The sequence below is a fragment of the Manacus candei genome, unplaced genomic scaffold (assembly GCF_025592945.1).
Source record: "Manacus candei isolate 608988 ecotype Guabito, Panama unplaced genomic scaffold, ASM2559294v1 h1tg000034l, whole genome shotgun sequence".
Taxonomy (NCBI): Eukaryota; Metazoa; Chordata; class Aves; order Passeriformes; family Pipridae; genus Manacus; species Manacus candei.
The window spans coordinates 8,944,512-8,952,592 of record NW_026138082.1 but is presented as its reverse complement, the minus strand read 5'-3'; positions in this window follow the sequence as shown (position 1 = coordinate 8,952,592).

The following is an 8,081-nucleotide window of genomic DNA, read 5'->3' as shown; positions in this document are numbered from 1 at the left end:
CAGACATTCTGAGCTGCTGTACACCACGTTATCAAATTAAACAGACTATTTTACAGAAATTTATGTTGCTTGGTAGTGCTGAAGCTAGCATTACTTGAAACTGATATGTTTGTCATTCAGTTATTGGCCTGGTCCTAAAACCAGAAATTAGTACTGTGTAATCCTAAGCATATAAGGTGAGACTTAGCCTGAAAAAAGAATTTAGCTGTTGCCATTCAGGTGCTGTTATCTCTACAGCATTTTACTGGGGATAGCAAGTATGTCAGATTGAGTCAGTAGCTGTACAGGTTCCCTAGAGCACGTGGTACTGGGAGATGTATGTGGCTCGCATCTTCCCTCATCATATAAGTGCTCTTGCTATTGCTACAAGTACGAGAGGTCAAAGCAAAGTCAACTTGTACACCATTTCTTGCATTTACATGTCCCATTTTCAAGAGTTTAAGGATATCCTCTTTTTCTACTCTAGGGCAAAAAGCTGCCTTTAAGAATGCTCCATGACCTCTTTTTTTCTTGCTCATGAGCTCCTGCAGGTGGACTCAAGGTTCCATAACTGTGGTATGTAAGTAATGCCACATAAATAGGTGTTAATATAATAAACATTTGAAGTACTGAACCAGGTCAGTGTATTTTTTTAAGCTATGGGAGCTTGTCTAAAAATATTGAACTCTTTTTTCCTATGGGATGTTCAGCTTCTAATTGGTAAAAGAAGGAAATTAGGATTCAATGCAGAAGCAATATTCTTCCTGGCAATAGAGAGCCAACAAGTAGTGCTGTGTGTTTTGTATAACACATTATGGTGAAAAGGCATTGTTGTATAATTCTTAGCCTTGAATTTCATTTGTATTGAAGGATTTAACCACCTACTTCTAGACAAATGGGGAAAGAAAAGCAAATTAAAAAGCCCCAAACTAGTAAAAACAAACCACCACCAAAACCAAACAAACCACAACAAATAACAACAAACAAAAAACCCCCAAACCAAACAAAAAAAAAAATCCCACCAAAATTGCTAGGGCATTACAGTGAATTAAAGCACAGCAGACTCTCAAGGCTTCTATTTTGCCAAATTTTCCAAAAGAGAAAACACAAAGGATTTTCAGAAATTAAGACGTTAAAATAATGGATTGAGAATTGAAAAATGCAGAGGAGGCAATTCAATTACTGAAGCTGAGAAACTATTAAGCAAGTATGTCAATCTTATTCCAAAGAAAATAGGGGACTCCTTTAAAATTTGAATAGCATCCTCTGGGGTTTAATTGCAAATCATCTCACCTAGAATGCAATGAAGGTTTATATTGGAAATGTTCCCAATATTGACTCATTTGGACTATTCACTTAAGACGTCTGGAACATTGCGCAGTAAGTTCCAACCTTTAAAAGCTATGACTTGCAGCTATTTTAAAACCAATCTTGTTAAGATCTCATTTTCCTTTTTATACTTGACATAACTGGAGGCAAAAATGTAATTGAATCTTATATATCTTTGTGTGGGGGAGAGAGGGTGTGCGAGTTGGGGGTTAAATAAAGGTTGAGCTGCACCAGCTTCACTTCTGTAAGAAAATGTGGGTTTTCTAATGAGTGCTCAACATGGTTTAGTAAGAATTTTCCATTCCTACCCACTTACACAGCACTTTGTGACCAGAAGAAACACACTGTGGTGAAAAAAAGATAATTTGCTGAAAAAATTACAAGGGATATTATAAAAAAAGCTGGTCTCTCATTCCAAGCTGCTCATCTGTCCAATGCTATAGATAACCAAAGCCCTTCCTTGCTCACTATAATTTTTGTGTGTCACAACTACAGTACAGATAGCATGCAAACATCTTGCATGATGTAGAAAAGTTAAGATCTCTATTTGGGTCTTATGTAGGTTTTTCTCATTACCAAACAGAGCTTTATTTTCTCATTCTTTGCCCTATAATTTCTTGTTTAGACATTTTGAAAAATAACCACTTAGCATGCTGTTGACTGCACTTGGGGCTGCTAAGGTATTCTCTGCAAAGCCTATGATTGGGATATAAAATTACAGTCATGATTTTAGATATGTTTTTGATGCAGTTGTATCTAAAAATGTTAGGGCTGCTTTAGTATGGACAGAGATCATTATTGTCCAACAAATTTGTTTTCATTTGTCAAATTATCTCTATTTAGACAAACTATTTAAACTGTAATTTAAAAAACCTGTGATCTAAAGAAATAATACTTTCTTTATATTCATTTACTTCTTCCTCAAAACAAGTTTCTCAGATAGTCAGTTGTGTCCTGCTGAATTTCACCACATCCATGGCATAACACAGATGGGAGCTGTTCTTATAATTCCAAGGTGGTATGTGTTTTCTACAGTTGTCCCTGGAATACAGCAAATTCTAACTTAGTAGAGAGAAGTAGAATGTCAGGAGTTACTTGCTTTGGGAAATGTCTTGAATCATTGATCCAGAAGCTGCATTGCTCAATTGTGTTTGATACCTTGTTTCCCCAATAATCCATAGCGCTGCATTCAGGATTATTCATGGAACAGAGATGCTACTCTACATAACGGAGAGAAAATTTAACCCATAATTTGTAAAATGAACAATACTTGAACAGTAATCTAATATTTTTTTAGAAATGATAAATCACTTTTAAGAATTTAGATAAATGAGTAAAACAAATATTAGCTTCTTAGTCTTTTAACAAAAAGATACTTTACCAACAAAATACCCTTTTATCTGATATGCCATTTACACTGACACATTCAAAAGTGAAGTTTGTAGGATATTGGAAAGAACTTTTGAGATTACTGGTTTTCCTCCTCATGTTTCACAAACATGTTCTCTCTCACACCTACTCCACAGAGACAGACTTAACTTCTTGAACCCCTTCCAAATATTCTTCTTTCTGTTCTCTGTTGTTCTGCATCTATCAGGTCATAGATCCTAAACTACTGTCATTCTTGGAAACTTCTGTATCACCTTTTAAAGAAACATCTAGAATTCTTAAAGTGTTGTTCTTTTTAACAAGCAGAGGGTAGGAACAAAAGAAAGCAAAATCTATGTAACAATGTCTCCTACTGACTGATGCTTTTGACCATTTGACTTTTACTATAAAATTTTTAACTAGTGGACATATATTACCAGTTAAGGGTAAAAAACAGTGCAGTTATCATAGTCTTCCGAACTGTGAAAATATGATTTAGAGTAAATACTTTCACAAAAAAAGGGCTATGAAATTAGAGCAGAACTAAAAATTACATTCAGTTTTCCTTGTCTTAGTCTGTATGTGCTGTAAATGCTAAGACTAGAGCTGGTTAGTTTCTCTTTTTATTTCCAGCTCCAATCTTTTGTCCCTGACCCAAATGGGAGTGATCTATTAGAACATGAGAGCCCTGTGAAGTACAGTTGGAATGGTACTTGTATTGAAGATGTGGATGAGAAGGATCTCTAAATCCGTACTTCTCAGGGTTAAAAGCCATTATTTAATTATTTTTTTTCTTCACCAGTACAAAAATAGTATCTGTGATAGAAGAAAGGAACCAAGGAGTCAAATGTTTAATTACAGTGCTTTATTTCATTTGCAGCTGTGTCCCATTAGCTTAGAAGAAGTGGGATATCTCATTGCAAGCTTTGACCCTCCTACCCATATATTTTTGACCAAACTGAGGAACAGAATCAATTACAGGGGATAGAAGTGATGAAAGGTATATTTTTCCCAACGGAGATCTTTGAATTAACTTTGCTGCCATACAATAACTTTTTATTTTATTGGTTGCTAGTTGCCAGATATTTATTTAAGAATCTTAAGGGTGAGAATCATCTTCCTTCCTTAAAAAAAAAAAAGAAAAAAAAATTGATCTGGTTTGCTGGAGAAAGTAGAGAGTGGAAAAGTTTATGTATTACAGAGTGATTGTTTTTATGCACATTTTAAAAAGGCGATATATATGAGTCAAGTCAGTAATTCTTGCTTATATTTAATAGAATTTTAGTGTATATTTCACATAGAATTCACAAGTAAAAACTAATGCAAACATTTAGCTGTTTAGGCTGATTTTTCAAAATTCTGTTAAGCACAGAGTATCTGTGGTGGTATTTGCATGCTTGTGAAAATCTTGGCATGAACGCATTTTGGATCTGCCAGCAGTTCTGAATGTATGGGTTAGTTATATCATTCACCTTGGGGGATTTTCTGAGAGCATTCAGTAATGCTACAATGCCCAGATTAGGGTCCTTTGTCTTCTGAGCTGTTGGAATATGTGACTGAGGTTAGTTTTTCCTGGGGTTTTTTGCCTTTTTTTTTTTTTCTATTTTTGCTATGTGATTATACTGTAAAGTGGCAAAAAGAAATGACTATGAGCATTCTAGATGGAAAAAGGAGAATATATCCTCAGGCCTTTCAAACTCTTCTCCCTCTGAAAATATATATTAGAAATACCACTGTTTAAGTCTGGATTGTTGGTTTGTTTTGTTGTAGGGAGTTTGGCCAGTCAATGAGTGAGAACCCAGGACAAGGTGGATCACAGGTAACATCCACCTAAATGTAGCATGCGGCATATAAGCCAAAGGTCCTGAGACTCAGCCATGATCTTTTGAATTCAGAAGGGAGTATACTGTGATGCATGTGGTGGTTAAATAATGACTTCTTATCAGTCTGTGAAATACATTGCAAAGTATTAAAGTTATTTTTGGTGACTTTCCATAATCCACTGGAAACCAGAAATAAAGTTATTTCATTTTAAAGGCTGGTTCCAGGAGACACATGTTTACAAGTCAGAAGATCAGGCTGGCTTTCACAACCTCTTTCTTCCAATCTTTCTTTCCTTCACTATTATTGCAGAATACATACTGTTCCTACCTTGACTTTTTATTTAAACCTTTTACTCTCATTGACAGGCCTTCCACTGAGAGTTTATGTTTCATTAGCTTTTAGGCCTCCAGCCACCATATAATGTCGTGGTCCTTTGGGGCATGTTGATCTTTATTCCAGCATTGTCTGACTCACTTGAAGGCTTATCACCAGCATTTCTTTGAAAGGTTGTCCCTAGTTTAATATCTGAAGGTTAGACAACACACAATAGACCCTTTAATCTCACAGCAGAGTCCTAAACCGATATTATCTGCTCTTTTATTTGTAGGATTAAATTAGCTTAGATGTGTAGGAGACAAATGTAAAAAACAGTCATTAAATGTGATTTGTTGACTGTTCTTCAAATTTTCGTCTGTATTTTAATAATATGCACGAGTATTCTCAAAATTACCAAGGTCATAATAAAATCTTTATTTTCATATCACTACCCATCTGATCTGACACACAGAGGTATTTTTCATTGGATTTTTGAGTGTGATTTGGTTTGGAGTTTTTTCAAGTACCGAACACAAAACACCTCCTTCTCCATTAAGGAGTCAGCAGTAATGGAATATGTGTTTTGTTTTTTAAATGATTCTGCTATAAAAACAAAGAGTCGTGGGAAATCCTGAGAGAATCACCTTGTATAATGCACTTAACTAACTTGGAATTAAAAAGAAAACCAAGCATGTTTTTCTTTTTAAACAAGCCTTTAGTTTGTTTAATTTGGAGAAAAACACTGAGCAGCTCAGGCACTATGTCATTACTCTCACGACACAATGTGCTCAATGAACTGATCAGCAAGGGAAAAGAGCAGAGATGGAAAGGTGGAGAACAGAGATGGGAAGACTGTTTTTGCAGCCTTGCTCTTATGTCAGGAAGATGTTTCAGTGTCTGCGCCAGTTCAGTTCTCATGGAACTGTGAACAGTGTAAGTCCTACTCATTTGATAATATCTTCTGTGCTACTATTTGCCAAGTTTCCTTTTTAAAGCACCTCAAAGAAAATATGATTACCAATTATCAATTTAGAAGAATGAATGCACTCTTCTGCTGACACCGTGTTTTAATTCACGAATTCCTGGCTAATGAATGAGATGTTTCTCCATCTTCCTCCTAACTGTGTATCTCCCAGATGTGCAGAGCATCGGTAGGAATCCGTATGCAACAATGCAATAAAACAATTCATTTAGGTTCCTTGGCTGACACATACATAAATCAATCTCCTTGTTAATGTGAACTGCTCTCACTCTTTGAATACATATTTATTGAGGCCAGAAACTAACATAACCCTGCTTAGTTCTTTTAAAATTACCAACCAATAGTTTATTCTTTGGTTCAATGTCACCTACAGTCTATCTCCGATTCTGTTTGGTTTTTTCAGGTCAAAGATATTTTGAAATTAACACTATATTTTGAGGCAAGAAACAAAGTTTGCAGTTGATTGCCTTGTCTCAATCCATATCCTCCTTTGCTGCTCCTTCATTCACTTCCCCTCCTCTCTTCCAAGTTAATTCCTAACTTGAGAATGCTTTTTCTAATTTCCAGTTTCTACAAATTTGATGTCAGTTTATTACATTTTGTTTGCATGTTACTATGAGAACTTAAGTAATTTTTCTCCTTCCCTAGTATTTCTACATAAACATACACATCTCATGTCTGTTTCCACACTTGGTTTTCTTTTTCATAGAATCATAGAATCATAGAATCATAGAATAATAGAATCACCTGGGTTGGAAGGGACCTCTGAGATCATCAAGTCCAACCCTTGATCCACTATCGCTGCAGTTACTAGGCCATGGCACTAAGTGCCACATCCAGTCTCTTTTTAAAATGTCCAGGGATGGAGAATCCACCACTTCCTTGGGCAGCCCATTCTAATGTCTGATCACCCTCTCTGTAAAGAAATTCTTTCTAGTATCTAACCTAAACCTCCTCTGGCACAACTTGAGACCATGCCCTCTTGTCTTGCTGATAGTTGCCTGGGAGAAGAGACCAACCCCCACCTGGCTACAACCTCCTTGCAGGTAGTTGTAGAGAGTGATGAGGTCCCCTCTGAGCCTCCTCTTCTCCAGGCTGAACAGCCCCAGCTCTCTCAGCCTCTCCTCATAGGACTTGTGCTTGAGTCCCTTCACCAGCCTTGTTGCTCTTCTCTGGATCTGCTCCAGCAGCTCAATATCCTTCCTGAACTGAGGGGCCCAGAACTGGACCCAGCACTCCAGGTGTGGCCTCACCAGCATTGAGTACAGGGGAAGAATCACTTCCCTGGTCCTGCTGGCCACACTGTTCCTGATCCAGGCCAGGATGCCATTGGCCTTCTTGGCCACCTGGGCACACTGCTGGCTCATGTTCAGCTTCCTATAAATCCAAACTCCCAGGTCCCTTTCTGCCTGGCTGCTCTCCAGCCACTCTGTGTCCAGCCTGTAGCGCTGCAGGGGGTTGTTGTGGCCAAAGTGCAGGACCCGGCACTTGACCTTGTTGAACCTCATCCCGTTGGAATCAGCCCAACTCTCCAACCTATCCAGGTCCCTCTACATAGCCCTCCTGACTTCCAGCTGATCGACAGCTGCTAAGACTGAATAACCCAATCTTTCCCATTGTCCTGGGCAAAAATAGTCACTGTTCCCTTGTACGTATAATACTGCTTTTCTGAATCTCTTCAGTCTTGAGTTCAATTTTCTTGGGCAGGATTGACCAGAAAATATCTCAGCAATAATTTAACATATTTTTCCTATCTGTGCTGGTCACCTCTTCATCAAACTGTGGAGAATCAAGATTTGAGTCTAGTTTATTAATTGTTATACATGTATAAGCATACATGGCATGAAAACATGGATTGTATATTTTGTACTTCAAAACAGGAGAAGAGGTGTGGACCAGTGATTATCATGAGGAAGCAGTACTGTCTAATTTTAACAGTGCCTGTCTGAAGTAGTAAAGATGCTGATCTTTTCCCGCTGAGAGTAGCTCTGCACAAGCTAATAAGGAATTGGAATAAGGAAAATTCTGATGCAGGCTCACCACTGCCTGATGCAAAAATCTGCTTTTATTCCCCAAAGATAGGCTTTGTAATGTCAGTAGTTACACTTGCACTATAATCCTAAAAAGGGAGCCCATAAGAGACAGCTTTGAAATGAGATCCTTTGCTCCATTGTTGTGAGCTACCGCAATACCTGTCCTGACTATAAAACACTTTGCAAAGCCTTAGAATTTTAAAAACTTGTCCCCCTAATGTTAATAGAAACTGTTTTGACACAATGAAGAA